General features: G+C 56.0%; 2 long non-coding RNA genes across 3 annotated transcripts; one reads left to right on the top strand and one right to left on the bottom strand.

Moving 5' to 3' along the window:
• Window positions 1–3,857: 3,857 nt before the first annotated feature.
• Window positions 3,858–4,613, top strand: LOC141407994 (uncharacterized). The gene is made up of 2 exons (XR_012419806.1): window positions 3,858–3,997; window positions 4,067–4,613. It is a non-coding gene; the product is annotated as an uncharacterized lncRNA (long non-coding RNA).
• An 11,096-nt stretch (window positions 4,614–15,709) lies between these two features.
• LOC141407995 (uncharacterized) lies at window positions 15,710–21,472 on the bottom strand. 2 transcript variants are annotated; one of them, XR_012419808.1, is made up of 3 exons: window positions 20,902–21,472; window positions 17,606–17,841; window positions 15,710–17,416 (listed from the first exon to the last, which is right to left on the bottom strand). It is a non-coding gene; the product is annotated as an uncharacterized lncRNA (long non-coding RNA). The 2 variants fall into 2 exon arrangements; XR_012419807.1 differs by lacking the exon at window positions 17,606–17,841.
• Between the last annotated feature and the right edge of the window lie 184 nt (window positions 21,473–21,656).

The raw sequence follows: 21,656 nt of genomic DNA on the forward strand, positions 1-21,656 counted from the left end.
CGCCTCCAAGGAGCTGGCTCCGCCGTCCCAGCCCCACCATCTGGCGCTTCTGACTCGGGTCTGTTGGTGTTTACTTCCTGAAACTTTGCATTCCCAGGGTCTGCGCCCAGGAGCAACTGTGTGTGGAGAATCGCACTTCCTTTCATATGTTCCAGCGACACAGAACAGCTTGCTTTCAGGCCTTTGCAAAACACAAACCAGAGAGAGAAAAAGAGCCTTTCCAAAACACAAACCAGAGAGAGAAAAAAAACCCCCTTCCCATGAATGCAAAAAGCCGAGACACTCAGAGGGAGCAGAAAGTGCTCTACGAGGTGGGCACCTACGGCAGGTGTGGGCCTGGGGATGCCAGGTGGGTGCAGGGCAGGTAGCAGGTGCAGAACCTTCCACGTGGCACGAGCCAGGCCCAGGCCAGCAGAGTCCACAGGAACCCCACGTGGCACGAGCCAGGCCCAGGCCAGCAGAGTCCACAGGAACCCCACGGCCGTCGGACTTGGGTCCCTGCCCCGTGCATCTGGGTAGCCCAGACCTCCTGGAATTCTTGAGGCAGGTGAGCTGGGGCGAGTGTGGGAAAGAATAGTCTCTCGTGCAGAAGAAAGGCTACGCAGGAGCCCACGGGAACCAGATGAACGGGGGAGTCGGGGGCCTTCAGCGCAAGCAGAGGACGTGGCAACGGTCACGGCTCCCTCTGGCCCCAGGCGCCGTCGGGGCTGATGGCGAGTGGTGGGAACCCACCTGAACCTGCCTAATAGGAGGCGCGTGTAAACCCCCAAGATCTAACTCTGGGGAGATGGCGGTGGACGCTGGAAGGTCGAGTCCCACCTGGCTGCTCTCTCCCTCTGCCAGCCCCATCCACGCCCTGCCGCCTCCGTGCCCTGCTGCAGGAATCGCAGCTGCAGGAAGCCCCCTGCCCTAAGCTCGGTGAGGGGCTGCTGTGGCACCGTCTGAGGGCCGTCCTCACACACGCACCCACCCGCTCTTTACCTTCCTGGCAGCGATGGGGCCCAGGCATGGGGCTCCCAGAATGAGGACGGCGTTTCCACCCTCCTGTGCAGCGAGGGGTGGCTGTGTGACCACCTGGCCATTGGACCTGAGGAGTGGGCTCTGGCTGGAGCTGCTCAGGGGAGCCATCCAGACGCGTCCACGGGCAGTCAGGAGAGCGGGGTGCAGGCGGCAGGGCTGGAGCCATATGGAGCAGAGCCGCTGCGTGGCCACAGAGACGACGGCTGCCTGGGAATCTGTATTTTAACCAAATCGTCTCTCTGATTCCAAGGGAAGAGGCCCCAGAGGGCACTGACTGGCCTCACTTGGGTTGGTGCCCTGTTAGGTCAGGGCCCGTGGTCAGGAACTCACGTGGTCCCTCAGAGCAGCGACAATGAGGGGAGAGGACACATTTCACAGTGGAGGCTGCGCAGGGTGGGGTGGACTCAGCGAGGGGGCTCTCGGGCAAGTTTCTGGCCTGAGAAATGAAGCTGGAGAAATTGTCATCTTAGCATCCATCCCCCTCCACGCTCACGGCAGCCAAGGCCTCTGGGCTCTGGACTGAACCCAGCTGCACCCGTGACCCCCTCTCTGGGAGCTCCGTCCTGCACTGCCTGCCTCTCGCAGGGCCCTGCTGTCCGTGGCAATGTGTAGGGGAAGCTGCCAGGTTCGGTGTCACCAGAGTGAGCCGGGTGCTTCGTCTATAGCAGGAGCCGCGGGAGGCAGGTGGTCGGCCCAGGTGCGGCCGTCGGGCACCGAAACCCACTGTGTTCCCTCAGGGTCTCCGTCCTCGCCCCAGAAGCAGAACCGCTTCAGTCCTGTGGCCTCCACAGCCACCTCTGCGAGTCCCGTGGACAGCGGCTCATCCTTGGCCCAGTGTGCTCAGGCTTCACCGTCGTGGGTGGACGTGGGCCCTGCGCAGCTCCACATGCAGCCACCCTCGCCCTAAGAAGCCCTTTCTGTCCTCGAGGGACCCCTCAACAGTCCTAGTGGGCTCTGTGGCTTTGGGAATGAAGCCCCTGCCACGTCTGCGGCTCACGGCCTCCTTCTCCCTCCGTCTCACCGCGTTCTAACCTCTGGTCCTCTCCGGGTTCCTCGGATGGGCCAGGCCCTCTCCCACCTCGGGGTCCACTGTCCCCTCCATCGGGGTCACTGCCTTCATCTTCCCAACCTCAGCCCCTCCCAGGATGGGTCAGGATGGCCTGGCTTTCTCTTGGCCACCGTGTTCCTTCTTTCACACTCACCCGAGCGTGCAGAAATGCCATGGTGTGATGATCTGATGCGCGTCCGTCTTTCCATCTAGACTGGAAAGCCCCTGGGGACTGAAGTGTACATCAACCACAGTGTCCCCAGAGGAGAAGGGCGGTCGGGTCCCCGGCGGACATGGGTAACGCAGAAGCGTCTCCCCAGCTCACCCAGAAACCGGTCCAGCACCAGGATCTGCACCCACATTGGAGGCACGTGGGGTAGAGGGTAGCGTGCTGCCCGGAGCTCCATCCACAGCCTGCGCTGGGCTGGGTGGACAGCTGTTTTCCATTTAACCCAAGTGGACCCTTGGAGGAGCTGGAAGGCCGGGCTGGAGGAGGATTCCTCAAACCAGACAGCTTTAGTGTCACCTAAGACAAAGCACTTTAATTGTTTCCATTATCTTTGAGCTTTCATCATTCTGGCTATTGATCTTCCCTCATAATGAAGACCATAATTAAGCTACTAGGATGCTGCGGCCGGCTTAACGGCTACCACACAGCTCAGCCAAGGAGCCCACTACGTGAAGGAGACACACCGCCGCCTCCATCTCCCGACCGCCTGTGTCCCGTGTGGTCTGAAGGACAAAGACGGGAAGGGCTGGGATGCAGAGGGGCCCGCGGGGCCTCCCTGGGACGTCCTCTTGGGCCGCAGGCAGGAGCCACCCCCCTTCCCAGGGCCAGACACACAGGAGGGCCTGGCCCCACCCCTCCAGAGCTTATGGAAAGGGAGGATTTGGACGTAGAGGCGGGTTCAGGGAGATGGAGACGGCCCAGGAGGGAGGCCTGGGGCAGACCTCCCCCAACCCCTGACAGCCTCTGAGGAACCAGCGACACCTTGGCCGTGGCTTTGCCGCCTCCAGAACGGTGAGAAAATACGTCTGTGTGAATGGCAGTCCGTCGTCGTCCTCATGGCCTCCACAGAAAGGGGCTCCTGCGGGAGCTGACGCAGGGAACACGCTGTGCTGTGGCCTCCGACACACTGGCCTCAGGAGGAAAAGGGGCAGAGCAGGTGCAGGGGATGTGCTGGAAGGGGCTGCGCAGCCCTGGGGGTCAGGCTGGGCCAGGGCTGGGGGGCGGCAGGGAGGCCACAGCAGGAACGCCACAGTGGCCACGCAGGGCCCAGCCCGATGCTCCCTCCTTCCACGGCACCTCCGCGACGTTTCTTGGGATGTCAGCCTCTGTGATGCCCTGAGCGGCCAGGATTCTGAGGAAGCGCTGGAGATGCTCCCAGCATGACCCTCCCCACCCTCCCTCCCTGTCCCAACTACACACGCACCCCTCCTTCTCAAAGCTGCTCTGAAGGTCGTGCTGCCCGAGGCAGCCCTGCTGGACCCTCGCCTGGGCTTAGGGCGCTCACACCTCACGTGTGCAAGCCCACGGCTACAGAGGCTTCCCTCCGCCGCACGGGGAGAGCTGGGTACCCCCACTGTGACGCGACCTTCTGTACAGCGGGCATCTGGTCACTTGGCGTGTAGGTGAAGGCAGCCCAGGGGAGGGGAGCCAGCAGGGAGCTTGGCCAGGTGGGAACAGGTCCGGGCTGGACTGCATGAGTTGGGCCAAAGTCCAGACCTGAGCTGTCCCCAGGACACAGCCCAGGAGAGCAGCTTGTGCAATGGACCCACCCAGGCAGCCAGGACACTCTGCTGCCCGCACCAACGGCCACACGCTCACGCCTCACTGTGCTGTCTGTGCTCTGAAGATTCTTCAAGGGTTCCAGAGCTTTCTGCAGGAAGAGGCCGACATCAGTCTAACATGCGACCACAAATTACAAGGTAAATACACGACCGCTTTCCTCCTCAAATTATGGGTAATTACACCTGGACTAAGTGTAATAATTACAGACAAAACGCGGAGGATGCTGTCATCGGGCCGACGTTCACTCAGCAAACCTGCCTGCTGTGAAGAATGAATAGCTGTGTCAGAGCCGTAGAAAAGGAGAAAGCTGCCTCTGAAATAGTCTCCATCCCTGCCTCCGCAGGAAGAGAGCAGCTATGACGCCTCCGTTCAGGTGTGCCAGGGCCGGGGAAAAGCGGGGCACTTGGCCTTCCCAGCACCTGGGGCACTGCCACGTCGGCCACCTCCACCCCATATGAACCCCACTCCTCCGAGAGTTCAGACTGGGACCAGTCACACGTGGTGTCCAATGCTGGCTCATTATGCATTTGTCAAAACCCACAGGATGTGCAACACGGGGGCCCGACGCGAGTGTGGAATTTTGTAACTGACCGCGTGTGATGTCGGCCCGTCGGTGGTAACAGGTGCACCTCGCCAGCATAACATGTTAATTACAGGGGACATTGGTGGCGGGGGAGGGGCTCTGTACTTTCTGCTCGATTTCCCATAAGCCTAAACCGCTCTAAAAACAAACATGTGACATAACTTTTTAAATGAACTCAAAATGTCCATTTTCACTTGTGCGCAGCCGCCTTCTCCACTCAGGCGTGTCTCGTGCCCTGCCTGCCTGGCCCTTGCGATGGAGGGCTGGACCCCTTGGTCCCTTGACCTCTTCACCTCTTGGTCCCTTGACCTCTTGGCCCGTGCCCCTCTGCTCTGTTTTCTCCTCGGGGTATGGTAGCAGCCGTCAGCCATCCACTGGGCCCACCCTCCCCTTTGCTTCCTAGCAAACCCGATTTCGTGTGGGGTTTAGCAGGACAGCTTTAGAAACCACACTCCCCAGAGGCATTTGTGGTGACATGTGACCTTGTGTCAAGTCCCCAGGGATTTCTGGGAGAGGCTCAGGCTTTCTGACTTAGCCGTTGCCCCTGTTCCCTCTCCCTGTTGGAATGTGGGTGTGATGCTTGAGGGGTGGCAGCCTCTTTGGGGCCATGAGATCTAGAGACGTCCTCACCGCAGACGGTGGGGTGGGAGTGAGCCTGCGTTCCCACTGATGTCCTCACCACAGACGGTGGGGTAGGAGTGAGCCCGAGTTCCCACTGACATCCTCACCGCAGACGGTGGGGTGGGAGTGAGCCCGAGTTCCCACTGACGTCCTCAGGAGTTACTTCTTCCTGACACTGCCTCTCTGCCCCCGTTGGTTTAAATCTCCAAAGCCGGGCTTCTGTCAGTCGCAGTTGACCATAATCCCAAATGATGGGTGCTGCTTTGGGGACCAGCCCCCACAGGTCCACGTGCAGCATTACGTGGGCAGATCCCCCTTTCCCACGCCGTGGCCTCGGTGTCCCAGTTCCTGGCCAGCAGCCAGCTCAGTGACAAAGGACCAATGACTCAGACTCCAGCCATACCCGAGCCGCTATAGGGACAGGCTTTGGCCAGGATGGAGAGGAGGGAGCTGCTCGTTCCAGTCTGGCCTGGAAACTGCCCAGCTCAGCCCGAGGCCACCACCTCTGCTCATCCAAGAGGCATTCAGCGGTCAGGAGGTCCACAGAGTGGGAGAGGGTCCCACGTCTCAGGGCGGCACCCAGAACCACCAGGCTTGTCTTGCCTCAGGTGATGGGGCAGGGTGAGCAGCTTCTGTGGGCACCATGTCTGTGCAAACAGTGCCCACAGACGGAATTTGGGCCACTTCCTCTTAATTTGCTTAATTTAAACAAAAGGGAACCTTTGTATTGTGCTTCTCAGCCTCCTGCTGGCCCAGAAGCCCAGTGACATCACAGGTTCCTGGCTCAGCATCTCCCTTGTTGTCAGATGAAATCTCTTTCCCAAAGCAGCTCATGGGGGTACTTTGACCTCGAGCCTTTGAGGCCAGTTCTGCAAAGAGGATTTCCAAAAACAGCGGCCAGCGAGGAACCAGGCTCAGAAGTTACTCGTGGCAAGGGCGAGGCCCTCCTGCCTTCCTCCGCAGCAGGCGGGGGACAGGGGCGGCGTCCAGGGTCACTCACAGGCGGGGGACGGGGGCGGCGTCCAGGGTCACTCACAGGCGGGGGACGGGGACGGCGTCCAGGGTCACTCACAGGCGGGGACGGGGATGGTGTCCAGGGTCACTCACAGGCGGGGGACGGGGACGGCGTCCAGGGTCACTCACAGGCGGGGACGGGGACGGCGTCCAGGGTCACTCACAGGCGGGGGACGGGGGCGGCGTCCAGGGTCACTCACAGGCGGGGGACGGGGACGGCGTCCAGGGTCACTCACAGGCGGGGACGGGGATGGTGTCCAGGGTCACTCACAGGCGGGGGACGGGGACGGCGTCCAGGGTCACTCACAGGTGGGGACGGGGACGGCGTCCAGGGTCACTCACAGGCGGGGGATGGGGACGGCGTCCAGGGTCACTCACAGGCGGGGGTTGGGGGCGGCATCCAGGGTCACTCACAGGCGGGGGTTGGGGGCGGCATCCAGGGTCACTCACAGGCGGGGATGGGGGCGGCGTCCAGGGTCACTCACAGGTGGGGGACGGGGGTGGCGTCCAGGGTCACTCACAGGCGGGGGACGGGGACGGCGTCCAGGGTCACTCACAGGCGGGGGACGGGGACGGCGTCCAGGGTCACTCACAGGCGGGGGACGGGGACGGCGTCCAGGGTCACTCACAGGCGGGGGACGGGGACGGCGTCCAGGGTCACTCACAGGCGGGGACGGGGACGGCGTCCAGGGTCACTCACAGGCGGGGATGGGGACGGCGTCCAGGGTCACTCACAGGCGGGGATGGGGACGGCGTTCAGGGTCACTCACAGGCGGAGGACGGAGATGGTGTCCAGGGTCACTCACAGGCGGGGACAGGGGTGGCATCCAGGGTCACTCACAGGTGGGGGATGGAGGCAGCGTCCAGGGTCACTCACAGGCGGGGACAAGGCGGCAAACAGTGTCACTCACAGGTGGGGACAAGGGCAGTGTCCAGGGTCACTCTTAGGCGGGGACAAGGGCGGTGTCCAGGGTCACTCTCAGGCCGTGGCAGAGCCAAAGCCTGATGCCAGGAACCGTTAGGACTGAGGGAAGAGTTTGCAAGTGAGTCTGTGGAAGGCCCAGAAAGCCTCCGGCGGTGCCGGGGATTCCGCCATGTTGGTCATATTCTCTGTGGGTGCCCAAAGCGTTGCCTGCAAAAGCTGAGATATGGGTCCTGTGCCAGCCACTCCTGGAGAGGCAGGAAGGAGAGCTCTGGCTTCGTTTGCTGAGGCCCACAGTCCCTTGACAGAAAAGCTGGCCCAGGCACCACACGGCCATGCTCCCTGTAGATAAGAAGCCTCAGCTCTGGGTTTCTGGCCCAGGTGCCACGCAGCCACACACCATGTACATAAGAAGCCTCAGCTCTCAGTTTCTGGCCCAGTTGCCATGGTGCCACGTGCCACGTACCTAAGAAGCCTCAGCTCTGGGTCTCTGGCCCAGGGGCCACACAGCCACATGCCACGTACATAAGAAGCCTCAGCTCTGGGTTTCTGGCCCAGGGGCCACAGGACCACGCGCCACGTAGATAAGAAGGCTCAGCTCTGGGTTTCTGGCCCGGGGCCACGGAGCCACGCGCCACGTACATAAGAAGCCTCAGCTCTGGATCCTGAGTGTAAAAATCACCGATGAATACTCGGTCCCTGCACCCATCCGGACACTCTCAGCTGTAACAGAAAACCCACCTGAAAAGTGACTGAAAGGATAAGAGGCAGCTCATCCCTCAAAGGGACTGCACGGCAGCTGCCCACCCCACAGCCCCCTCCTGTGTCACCATCCCAGAGCCCCAGGACCCAGCCCTTCCTCATGTCCCTTTGTGAGAGTGAGGACAACTTCCCCGCAGCCCCTCAGACCCTCCCTGGGTCCCGCCGTCAGGGTGGCCTGGCTGGTTCGGGTCTCTCCAACCATGGCGAGGCTGACTGAATTCCACCGTGGGCTGAGGCCAGTGGGGTGTCACACAGGGGCTGGGGAGGGGCTGCCTTCCCTGAGCACATGGCTGCTGCTCAGAGTCTGAACAAAACTGGCCTTGGTTAGCCAGGGAGGGGTTGCCTAGGCAACCACAGTGTCGGTCCTTCTCAAGCAACTGCTGCTCCGCTCAGCTGGACCCAGCCTCACAGGTATGAGAGCAGGAGGGAATCACCCTGTGGAAGGGAACCAGGCAAGCCTGTAGATGTGCCATGAGGGCAGGTGCCTTCCTGGGCACCCAGGGTCAACCCCGCCAGCCAGCGCTGCTACCAGGCACTCTGTCCATCCCAAACGCCAGAATCTGCACAAGCTCCTGGTGGCAGGCCCTGGGGGGTGGCGTCCACTTTCCCTGGATGCCCAGCACACTTAGGTTCCACCATCTGTGGCCAAGAAAAACAAAGTCAGGCCATCCTGTTTGTTCACCCTGGTCTGCCCAGGAATACGGCAAGGAGCTATTAGAGGGGAGTTTGCTAGTAAATATCCACTGAACAGGTGCACACGTGCACACTCACACGTACATCCATGCACACATGCTCATGGAACACATATGCACACGTGCACACTCACACGCACATCCGTGCACACATGCTCATGCAACACACATGCACACGTGCACACTCACATGCACATCTGTGCACACATACTCGTGCAACCCACACATGCACACGTGTGCACGTGCACACATGCCTACATATATGAGCACAGGCCTGCATGCCTATTCTTGTACACACACATGTACACAGCTCATGCACCACACCACATTGAGATCGAGCCCCACAAAAAAAGAAGCTGATTTATGTGTCCAATTATAAATATAATTACCTCTCTGATGCCATTGGCACGACCATTCTGTGAACGCCCAGCGCACCACGTGGCAGGCAGGGATGAGATTCATGAGCGCAGATGAACCAGCACTGGGAATTTTAATTTTTATTTTACTTGAAATTCAACACCAGATAATAACAGCACTGCCTGGATGGAACGCACTTCCACATTCAATTACAACAGAAGCGATCTTTTTAGCAGACGCCCTGGAGGCGGCAGACTCAGAGGTTGTGCGACTGAGGGAGGGTAAAGAAGCCACACCCCCAGTCCTCCAGCACAGCCCCCAAGGGGAGATCCTGGGAACGCAGAGGGAAGTTGTCAGACCCAGGGCAAAGCTGCGTGCGGACGGGCTGAGCAATGTTCAAGAGATGTTTCTGGACTTGGCGGCATCCACCAGCTCCCAGCAGAGGGAGGAGGAGGAGCCGAGCCTCTAGGGCACCACCCCAGGATGCCTAGAACTGTGTCCTGTGGCTCAACAGAGTGGACTCCAGGAGTCAGGGCCCCGGCTGTGAGGTCTCAGCGAGGTCTCAGCCCTCCTTGGGGCAGCCATGACCTCCGACCCCAGAGCCCCCCACCCTCCCACTCCCTGATCTCCCGTCACTGGCTTGCCTCTGTTTCTGCTGAGATCTGGGGTGACAAGGACAGGAGGGGACGCTGTGTTGGCATGCAAGCCCTTTACCCCATCCTCCCTGGTCACAGCAGAGAAAACCGCGCCAGTGTTGGGAGAAACAGCGAACCCAGCGACCCCAGCCACCCCCAGTGACCCACAGCGACCCCCAGCGACCTCAGCGACCCCCAGCGACCTCAGCGACCCCCAGCGACCCCCAGCGACCCCCAGCGACCTCAGCAACCCCCAGCGACCCCCAGTGAACCCCAGCGAACCCAGCCACCCCCAGTGACCCCCAGCGACCCCCAGCGACCTCAGCGACCCCCAGCGACCCCCAGCGACCCCAGCGACCCCCAGCGACCTCAGCGACCCCCAGCGACCTCAGCAACCCCCAGCGACCCCCAGTGAACCCCAGCGAACCCAGCGACTCCCAGTGACCCCCAGCGGCCCCCAGCGACCCCCAGCGACCCCAGTGACTCCCAGCGACCCCCCAGCGACCCCCAGCGAACCCAGCGACCCCCAGCGACCCCAGCGACCCCCAGCGACCCCCAGCGACCTCAGCGACCCCCAGCGACCCCCAGCGACCTCAGCGACCCCCAGCGACCCCAGCAGGGGAGCCCAAGCAGGGACCCGGCTCTTCCATCCACCACTGGTTTTGTCTCCTTAGCACCCATCTCTCCTCTCTTGGAAACTCAACCCCATTCTCAATTTCCCTCCCCAGAATCTATCCCTTCCTCCTCAGCCCTCGATTTCAGTATGAGATGGTTAATTTTAGATGTCAATTTGGCCAGGCCATGGTTTTTGGCTAAGACCAGTCTAAATGTTGTGAAGGTAAATTTTAGATGGAATTAATTTTTTTTTTTTTTTCGAGATGGAGCCTCGCTCTGTCACCCAGGCTGGAGTGCAGTGGCGTGATCTTGGCTCACTGCAGCCTCTTCATCCCGGGTTCAAGCGATTCTTCTGCCTCAGCCTCCTGAGTAGCTGGGACTACAGGCGCCCACCACCATGCCTAGCTAATTTTTTGTATTTTTAGTAGAGACGAGGTTTCACCATGTTGGCCAGGACGGTCTCGATCTCTTGACCTTGTGATCTGCCTGCCTCGGCCTCCTGAAGTGCTGGGATAACAGGCGTGAGCCACCGCCCATGGCAGCAATTAATTATTTTTAATTGTGGCAAAATATGCATGACATAAGTTTTGCCGTTTTAACCATTTTTAACCATTCTTAAAACTGCATCTTCAGCAGCAGGAGGCACATTCATGTTGCTGTGCAGCCATCACCAGCGCCCACCTCCAGAACCTTCCCACCTCCGGAACCTTCCCATCCTCCCAAACGGAAACCCTGTCCCCAGGAAGCACAAACTCCCCACTGCCCTCCCCCAGCTCTAGCAACCTCTGTTCTAAATCTAGCAACCTCTGTTCTCTAAATCTGATGATTCTGGGGACCTCATATAAGCGGAGACGGGATTTGTCCTTCTGTCACTGGCTCAGCTCACTTCGCCTAATGTCCTTGAGGTCCATCCACCTTGCAGCCTGCGTTAGAATTTCCTTCCTTTTTGAGGCAGAATAATGTCCCATTGTATGGGTAGACTGCATTGCGTTTATCTGTTCATGTCAATGGACATCTGGGCTGTGTTCACCTGTTGTCTATTGTGAATAATGTTGTATGAACATGGCTGTGCAAATATCTCTTTGAGACCTTGCCTTCAATTTTTTTTTTTCTTGAGTCGGAGTCTTGCTCTGTTGCCCAGGCTGGAATGCAGTGGTGTGATCTTGGCTGACTGCAACCTCTGCCTCCCGGGTTCAAGTGATTCTCCTGCCTCAGCCTCCCGAATAGCTGGGATTACAGGCACCTGCCATCATGACCAGCTAATTTTTTGTACTCTTAGTAGAGACGGGGTTTCACCATGTTGGCCAGGCTGGTCTTGAACTCCTGACCTCAGGTGATCCTCCTGCCTCAGCCTCCCGCAGTGCTAGAATTACAGGCGTGAGCCACCGTGCCCAGCTATTGCCTTTAACTCTTTTGGATGTCTACCCAGAGAGGAATTGCTGATCCAACGGTAGCTCTAGTTTTAATTTTTTGAGGACCCTCCACGCTCTCTTCTGCAGTAGCTACACCACTCTCCTTCCCACCAGCGATGCACAAGGATTCCAGTTTCTCTGCATTTTCACCAACACTTGTACTTTCCGGCTTTTAGCATGTGTGCGAGGTGGTTTCTCACTGCGGTTTGATCTGCATGTCCCTAATGATGAGTGACATGGAGCATCTTTTCATGGGTTTGTTGGCTTTGCATATCTTCTTTGGAGAAGATTTCTATGTCTCCATTTCCTCTTCGGAGTAATTTGTATTTTCCCAATTGTTAAATGTTTTGACATAGAATAATTGCATGATAGTCAAGGGTTCCATAATGCTCTTTTGATATATATAACCCACACTGACCACATAGGGTAATTAGTGTGTCCATTGTTAAATCAAATCCATTGGCCTAAAGCTGCATCCTTCCACGTTTTAAGTTCGGCCTGAAGGTTTCTCTGTACGTGGTGAACTGTAGCCTACACGGAGGTGCAAACAGACTGTCACCTACTCTAGTGCCAATCACTGAGTTTTGGCCAATCACAGGTGGTCAACTGTTCAAACCGTGTTCAAATAAGACAAATGCCAAGCTGCCACCAATCCGGCTGTTTCTGTCCCTCACTTTCGTTTTCTGTACATCACTTTCCTTTTCCCGTCCATAAATCTTCTTCCCCCACGTGGCTGCACGGGAGTCTCTGCACCCACTCTGGCTCGGGAGGTTGCCCAATTTGCAAATTGTTCTTTGCTCAATTATACTCTTTTAGATTTAATTTGGCTGAAGTTTCTTTTTTTTTTTAACACCGTTGTGTCAAACACGTATTTCTTTCTGTTAGGAGCATTCAATGTCCTTCCAGCTGTTTGAAACTATGTAACATGTCAACTCTGGTCATCCTGTAGTGACATAGACACTCACACCTTCCCCTGCCTGGCCGTAATTTTGTTTCCTTTAACAAGTCTTTCCCCCTCCTTTCCCCTCCCCTTCCCACCATCCAGTATGTTCTATTCTACTTTTTACTTATTTGAGGTCAACATTTTTTAGCTTCCCCATGTGAGAACATGTGAAATTTGTCTTTTTGTTCCTGGCTTATTTCATTTAACCTAATGTCCTCCAGTTCCATCCATGTTGCCACCAATGACAGGATCTCATTCTTTTTCATGGCTGAATAATATTCTGCGGTGTGTGTGCCACACTTTCTTCATCAATCATCTGCTGTCAGACACCCAAGTTGGTTCCATATCATGGCTGCTGTGAACGGTGCTGCAGTCAACACAGGGTGAGGACGTCTCTCCGATGCACTGACTTCCTTCCCTTTGGATAAACACCCAGAAGGGGGGTTGCTGGATCGTGTGGTCCTGTCTGCAGTTTCCTGAGGAAGCTCCGTGCTGTTCTCCACAGCGGTTGTGTTCATTCACCTTCCCACCAACAGGGTGCAGGTTCCCTTTTCTCTGCATCCCTGCCAGCATTTGTTACTTGTTTTGATAATAGACCAGCTCTGACTGGTATAAGATGGTGTCTCCTCGTGGTTTTGATTTGCAGTTCCCTGATGGTTAGTGATGTTGAGCATTTTTTTATAGATCTGTTGACAATTTGCATGTCTTCTTTTGAGAAATGTCTGTTCAGATCATTTGCCAATGTTTTAATCAAATTGTTGCTGTTTAATCTGGTTTTTTGTTGTTGAGTTTTTTGAGTTTCTTGTATGTTCTGGATGTTAGTTCCTTGTCAAATGAGTAGTTGATAAATATCTTCTCCCATTTGGTAGGTTGGCTTTTCACTCTCTTGATTGCTTCCCTCACCATGCAGAAGCTTTTTAGTTTGACATAAACTCCATGTGTTTATTTTTGCTTGTGTTGCCTGTGCTTTTGCGATTTTACTGATAAAATATTTTCCCGACCAATGTCCTAAGGCATTCTCCCTTTGTTTCGTACTTTTGGGTCTTCCACTCAGGTTTTTTATCCCTTGTGAATTGATTTTTGTGTAGGGTGAAAGGTGGGGGTCTAGCTTCATTCTTCTGCATTATGGATATCCAGGTTTTCCAGCATCTTTTATTGAAGAGGTTGTCCTTTTCCCCAGTGGGTGTTCTTGGCACCTTTGTTAAAAATCAGTTAGTGGTAGATAGATGGATTAATTTCTAGGTTATCTACTCTGTTGCATTGGTCTATGTATCTGTTTTTTTAATGCCGGTACCATGCTGTTTTGGTTACTACAGCTTTGTCATATATTCTGAGGTCTGGTAATGTGATTCCTCCAGCACTTTTTTTTTTTTTTTTTTAGATGGAGTTTCACTCTGTGGCCCAGGCTGGAGTGCAGTGGCACAATCTCAGCTCACTGCAACCTCTGCCTCCTAGGTTCAAACGATTCTCCTGCCTCAGCTTCCCAAGCAGCTGGAATTACAGGTGTGTGCCACCACATCCAGCTAATTTTTGTACCAGCTTTGATCTTTTTGCTCAGGATTGCTTGGGCTATTCTGTGTCTTTTGTGGTTAAGAATTTTAATGTTAAGATTGTTAAGATCTTTTTTTTTTTTTTTTTTTGAGACGGAGTCTCGCTGTGTCGCCCAGGCTGGAGTGCAGTGGCCGGATCTCAGCTCACTGCAAGCTCCGCCTCCCGGGTTTTTACGCCATTCTCCTGCCTCAGCCTCCCGAGTAGCCGGGACTACAGGCGCCCGCCACCTCGCCTGGCTAGTTTTTCGTATTTTTTAGTAGAGACGGGGTTTCACCGTGTTAGCCAGGATGGTCTCGAACTCCTGACCTCGTGATCCGCCCGTCTCGGCCTCCCAAAGTGCTGGGATTACAGGCTTGAGCCACCGCGCCCGGCCAAGATCTTTTTAATGTTAAGTTTTTTTCTATTTCTGTGAAGAATGTCATGGGTATTTTGATAGGAATTGCATTGAATCTGTAGACCGCTTCGGGTAGTATGGCCATTTTAACGACATTAATTCTGACCCATGAGCATGGGATGTCTTTCCATTTGTTTGTATCCTCTTCAATTTCTTTCGAGTGATTATAGAGACTGAGAAGTCCCACAGGCTGTCTGCACGCTGGAGAAACAAGGAAGCCGATATCATGGCTCAGTCCAAGTCTGAAGGCCTCGGAAACGGGGAAGGTAATGGTGTGACTCTGAATCCAAGGCTGAAGGCATGAGAACAAGGGGTGGCGGATGCTGGCTAAGCCCTGGGGGCCAAAGGCCAGGGAACCTGGAGCTCTGATCTCCAAGGGCAGGAGAAGAAGGGCATTCCTGGCTGGGCACAGTGACTCACGCCTGTAATCCCAGCACTTTGGGAGGCCGAGGCGGGTAGATCATGAGGTCAGGAGATCGAGACTACCCTGGCTAACACGGTGAAACCCCAACTCTACTAAAAATACAAAAATTAGCCAGGCACTGTGGCGGGCACCTATAGTCCCAGCTACTTGGGAGGCTGAGGCAGGAGAATGGCATGAACCCGGGAGGCGGAGCTTACAGTGAGCTGAGATCGTGCCACCACACTCCAGCCTGGACGACAGATCAAGACTCCGTCTCTAAAAATAAAAAATAAAATAAGAAGGGCATTCCTGTTCCAGGAGAGAGAGAGAGAGAAAGAGAGGGAGAAAGAGAGGGAGAAAGAGAGGGCGAGAGACAGAGAGAGGAAGGAGGAGGCAGGGAGAGGGGGCAAGAGAAAGAGAGAGAGAGGGAATTCACCTTTCCTCCACCTTTTCGTTCACTCTGGGCCCCCAGTGGACTGGATGGGTGAGGGCGGAGCTTCTCCACTCTGTCCACCAACTCAGGCATCACGAAGACACACACAGTAAGAATGTTTCACCAGTTTTCTAGGTATCCCTTAGCCTAGGCAAGTTGATACCTAGGAATAACCATCACAGCCACTGAGGTTTGGCATTAGCTTTTCCCTGCAGCAACACCCAGCCTAGGTTGACTCGTACACTGAAACAGCGAGGGAAGAGCTCCACATCCAGCAGGAGGAGACTGGCTGAATAAATGCAGTGTGTTTAAACAATGGCTACCCCTCCAGCATTTAAATCATGTTATAAAAAGTATAATGTATACAGAATCTATTACGTTTTTAAAATGTTATAAACTCATGCCCAGTACGCACTCGGTTTTGTAAAATTGAGGAGGAGAGTTATGTGGAATACATAACCGAAATGTAAAGTGTGGTTTTCATGGAGCTACAGCTTCAGAGACAACACCTATTTTCTTTTTTACACTTCAGTTTATTTTACTAGTTCTCTACAATAAACATCAAGTACTGACATAATCAGAAAAAGTTTATTTTTCTACATGCAAAAGCACAAAGAACAGTAAATATGTCACAGATGTGGCACATTTGCACAACCCCATTTTTGACACCGAGGACACCCCCGTCTCTCTGATCTGCCTAGTCAGGTCCAGCATCCCTGAGCCAAATCTCTGCAAGTGTTCCAGTCAGGACAGATTAAGTTTCACCGTAAACCAAGAAGCTCATCTTTATTTCTAAGCAATTTATTTAAGAGCCTCCTAAAATCTACTAACTTCCAGGCTGAAAATCATTTAAAATCAAATGAGTTTCCTCGCAGATAAAACTCGAGATCATCCTTCAGCTTTGGGGATAATAGAACTCAGCGGTCCTTTCCTCCCCACGCTGAGCGGGAGATGGGTGATAGAGGAGCGGCATAGAACCTCCAAGGAGGCCCATGAGCCCCACGGCTGTTTCCCAACGCCAGCGGAGGAAGGAGGTTAGAGGCTCCCTCTGCTGTTATCCCTCGGGTGGAGGAAGCCCTGAGCATCCCTCCAGCCCCTGAGGTCCGAGTCCTGGGGGCCCACGCCCCCACCAGCCTGGCCTGGCCTCAATCCCACTTATGCCCAGCCCAGACCACCCCCTGCCCAGTGAGCTCCCCCAAGGCTCTTCCTCGTGGCAAATGAGATTCTCAGAGCCCTCTGGAGAGTGCTAAGTGCATGGGGAGGTCACAGCTGACCCGTCACCCCCACCCCAACTGCTCAGTGCCCCAGACTTCTCACTGTGCATGGCCTCAGGCCGTGCAGAGTCTATCCCACTCCCTCCAGCCTCCTTTTGCCCTTCCTCACCACATCAGTTCACCTTTGTAGCAATAATGCTTAGAAACAAATCACCCGGAAACTCTGGTTTCAACCCGAGTATTTATTTAGCTCACAAGCTGCAGGTCAGGGGTCAGGCTGAGCTCAGGTGACTCTTCTGTCCTCGCTGGGGTCACTCGGGGCTCACTCACTAGTCTGGGGCTGCTTGTCTCTCTGCTGCCACCAGGCAGCTCTGTCCCATCCCTCGATGTGTCTCATTCTCAGCTGGGGAGCCTAGACACTGCTCAGTGATGGTGAAGGAGAGAGGAAGAGCCAGCAGGTGCCTTCCCAGCCTCTGCCCTCGTCCCACCCACGGCCAGACACAGAACAAAGGAACGGAAAGAGACTCCACCCTCGGGAGGGTGAGCGGCTGAGTCACACGGCAGGGGTGGGAGACAGGTGGGTGAGAGCCGGGGGAAATGCAGCGACCCCTCCCTCAGCGCCTGGGCTGGGACCCGCTGGCCCCTACTGACCGAGGCCTGCCCTCCTTGCAGCTCAGCATGCAGCACCACTGGCCCGGGCAGCCTCACCTCCCTCCTCTCCAGCCACACCTGGGCCCAGGAGAGTGTCCCCTCTGGAGAAGCCCCCAAGAGCACCCCAGCCTGAGTCACAGACTTTGATACACTCTGACACTTTCCTTCCCACAGTCGTCACAGTTTGGGACAATCAATGATTCCCCAGTGCGTCAGCCCAGGATGGACGCCGCAGACCGAGACCTTGACCGTTGCATTCCGCCAGGTTGGACCTCCTGGCCCAGGGCAGGGCATGGCAGGTACTCAGTGGACCCTGGTCAGCAGAACAAACAGCAGAGTTGCCACGGGGATGGCCTGGGGGACAGAGCAACCGACTGAATGTGGGCGCTTTGCTATACGTGATTTACTCCTCACCTGAGGTGGCCGAGCCGCTGCCCTGGCGCTGCATCCTCTCTCCCTGGGGGAGGGCCCTGTCCCGAGGGTGAGGCCAACGCCTGCCCTCCCCACCCACCCAGCCTGGCCCACAGGGTGCACTCGCCTCACCCCGTCATGAAGGACTCAGGTCCAGGCCCCTGCTCCTCTCTCCAGCCCTGCTTGTGAATTCCGCACAGCAAAGAGAGGGCCCTTCCCGACAGCGTGGGCTCGGCCTCCAGGAAACATGCTCGGGAGAAACTGGGTGACGTGGATGAATCACTGGTGCTCGGAGGCAAATCGACTGCGACTACTCCCTACAGCAGCCCCAGAGCAATGCCTTCTGGATCCTCACTGTCGTTGTGATACTAAAATACATTATTTTTAAAGACTGTTGAGTGAGTCAAACCCCAGCACTCTCATTACTCTCATTAATGTTCCCAGGTTCAGAGGAGCAAACCCTGGAGAGCTTTGCCCCCCACTCTGCCTGCCTGAGGCTTAGGAAATGTCCAGCACAGAGGCAAGCCCAGGGGACGCGGATGCTGGGGTTGGCTCTGTCTGGCAGCACGAAGGCTCCAGGACTCTGCATAGAGCCCCAGCCCCGGGGCCTCCCCAGGGAGTGAGGGACACCCCTCCCATCTCGAAAAATAAAACCTGCAGGGAATTCACAGTCTGGGAGACCCAGAGCCCAGCACCCCAGGCTGGGGTCACACCCAGCTACGCGTAGCTGAAACCTGACCAAACAGCGGCTGAACACCTGCTCCTCAGAGTGTGGCCCCAGGCCAGCTGCTTCCACATCATGCAAGAGCCCCTCGGGAATGCAGAGCCCCAGGCCCCTCCCCAGAGCTGCCGAACCTGAATCTTACCAGCATCTTGTGCATTTTATCATAGTCCCCAGAGGATCTCTACTCACAGCAAGAAGACCACGGGGACCTGCATGGCTTAAGGCCACCACAGCTGAGGTCTCTGCAAGAAGAGTGCAGGACGCAGCCCCAGCCATCAAGGTGCCATCAGGAACAAAGGGGGACGGGGCAGGGAGAGGGACAGCACCTAAGGAGACACGTCCCTTTAAGTCCCCACAGACCAGAATCCATCCCATGGCCATGCCTAACTGCAAGAGACGTGTGGACAACAGATTCTGTTTCCAGCTGGGCACACGGCTGCCTTGAACAGAAGCAAGGTTTGGTAAGAAACGAGGTGGAGGGGAGTTGCTGCGTGGTAGGCAAGGTCTGCTACACGAATACGCAAAGGGTGCACACTGTCGTTCCCCGCCATCCCCGCGCCCGCAGGAGTCCCCACCTGAGGCTGGAAGAGGCAACCAGTCTGTGGCAGATGCCCAGAGGAAGGAGTCCAAAGCCACCCCATGACACCAGAGCAAAGGGAGTATCTGGACAATTATACTCCAGATGTCAAGGTCAAGGTCACCTGGACACTACAGGGGGAGTGGGGAGGGACAGAGAGAGAGAGAGAGGGAGAGACAGAGAGAGATAGACAGAGAGGGAGAGACAGACAGACAGAGAGGGAGAGAGAGACAGACAGAGAGGGAGAGAGAAAGAGAGAGGGAGAGAAAGAGAGAGGGAGAGAAAGACAGAGAGAGGGAGAGACAGATAGAGAGAGAGGGAGACCGAGAGAGAGGGAGGGAGAGAGAGAGTGGGGGAGAGAAAGACAGAGACAGGGAGAGGAGGAGAGACACAGAGAGAGAGGGAGACCGAGAGGGCGGGGGGAGAGAGAGAGAGACAGAGACAAAGAGAGGGAGAGAGAGAGGGAGAGAGAGGGGGAGAGAGAGAGAGAGGGAGAGAGAGAGAGAGTGGGGGAGACAGAGAGACAAGAGAGAGATGGAGAGAGAGGGGGAAATAGGGAGAAAGAGGATGAGAGAGAGAGAGGGAGAGAAAGGAGGAGAGAGAGGGGGAGAGACGGGGGAGAGAGAGACAGAGAGAGATGGAGAGAGAGAGGGAGATAAGAGAGGGAGATAGAGAGGGAGAAAGAGGGCGAGAGAGACAGAGAGGAAGAGAGAGACAGAGAGAGAGGGAGAGAGACAGAGAGAGAGAAAGAGAGAAAGAGAGAGACAGAGGGGGGAAAGGGGGGGAAAGGGGGGGAGAGAGAGAGACAGAGAGAGATGGAGACAGAGAGGGAGAGAGAGGCAGGGAGAGAGAGAGACAGAGAGGAAGAGACAGACAGAGAGAGATAGAGAGAGAGAGAGACAGAGAGAGGGAGAGAGAGACACAGAAGCAGAGAGAGAGGGAGGGAGAGAGAGACAGAGATGGAGAGAGAGAGAGGGAGAGAGAGGGAAATAGAGAGGGAGGGAGAGAGAGGGGAGAGAGATGGAGCAGGGGACAGACAGAAACACAGGAAACCTAATTCTAGGACCAAAGGAAGTTTTTCATAATTTCTTCATAGTAAAACAACTTAATAATAACCTAAGTTCAATAAAAATAAGAATTTAAAATAAGGTAATAAAATGAAGTGATATGAAGAGAGAGATTGCAGATCTAAGGAAACAAATTGAAGACCAAAATAACACCATTAAGGTCCTAATAAAGAACCTAAAAGCTCTGAGACATATAATAGCACCATTAAAAATCAATGTTTTAAGAATTATGTATACTACTTTTATTTGTAAAACAACCCTTTTATTATTATAGAAGTAATAGATACGCATTTTAGAATATTAGAAAATATAAGCAAAATGAGAAAACACTTGCGGTCAGGAGTTTGAGACCAGCATGGTCAACATAATGAAACCCTGTCTCTACTAAAAATACATGGCGGGCCGGGCACTGTGGCTCACGCCCGTTGTCCCAGCACTTTGGGAGGCCGAGGTGGGCGGATCACCTGAGGTTGGGAGTTTGAGACCAGCCTGACCAACATGGCGAAACCCATCTCTGCTAAAGAAATAAATAAATAAATATAAAAATTAGCTGGGTTTGGTAGCGTGCATCTGTAATCCCAGCTACTAGGGAGGCTCAGGCAGGAGAATCACTTGAACCTGGGAGGTGGAGGTTGCCGTGAGCCGAGATCGCGCCATTGCACTCCAGCCTGCGGGGCAAGAGTGAAACTCTGTCTCAAAAAAAAAAAAATACAAAATAAAAATACATGGTGGCACAGGCCCGTAGTCCCAGCTACTCCGGAAGTTGAGGCAAGAGACTCGCTTGAACCCGGGAGGTGGAGGCTGCGGTGAGCCGAGATTATGCCGCTGCACTCCAGCCTGGGAGACAGAGTAAGACTCCGACAAAAAAATAAAAATGAAAATTCCACGTTTCCACAGTGCAGGCCCTTCAGCCCCTTCCTTGTGCGAACACTCACACAGCCCACACCCGCGTGGACACCCGGCACACACCCCTCACCGCTGCCTGCCTAGATCGGTGCGCGGTCCCCTCCATTCCGTTTCACACTGTTTTGACTCAGCGAATACTCAGGCCTGAACTGACCTAAAAACTGTCCCGGGCAGCAGGTCTGTGGAAAGCAGAACCCACCGAGCGCCACCCGTGGCCCTGGGCTGTCGTGCCACCAAGCAGAGTCCGGCCTGCTGAGCGGACACCGGACGCTGGTTCTGCAGGCGCCTCGGTGGCTGGACGGTCGCGTTGCTCTGCCTGGTGTTCTCAGCTCCACCTCTGCCGCTATCTGGACGCTGCAGGTCACTCTAAAGGCTGAAATCACCAGAAGTCTGGCGTGTGCGCTCTCCACAGGCCGCGCTGTGTCTGTCAAGTTCCTCACAACAACGATGTCAGGCCGCACCAGTGTGAGCCACGGCGAGGTCAGCCCGGGGAGGGAGCGAGCACGGCGGGGTCAGCCCGGGCAGGGAGCGAGCACGGCGGGGTCAGCCCGGGCAGGGAGCGAGGACGGCGGGGTCAGCCCGGGGAGGGAGCGAGGACGGCGGGGTCAGCCCGGGGAGGGAGCGAGCACGGCGGGGTCAGCCCGGGGAGGGAGCGAGCACGGCGGGGTCAGCCCGGGGAGGGAGCGAGCACGGCGGGGTCAGCCCGGGGAGGGAGCGAGCACGGCGGGGTCAGCCCGGGGAGGGAGCGAGCACGGCGGGGTCAGCCCGGGCAGGGAGCGAGCACACGCTGCCGCCTCCATTTCCAGCCGCCTCACCATGCCCGTGTCCGGAAGGTCATCTTCACGGGGTTGCACTGGCGCCCTGTGGACGTGGCCCCTTGTCTGCCATTCCCGGAATTGTTTTAATGCC

The sequence above is a fragment of the Macaca fascicularis genome, chromosome 11, assembly GCF_037993035.2.
Source record: "Macaca fascicularis isolate 582-1 chromosome 11, T2T-MFA8v1.1".
Classification (NCBI taxonomy): Eukaryota; Metazoa; Chordata; class Mammalia; order Primates; family Cercopithecidae; genus Macaca; species Macaca fascicularis.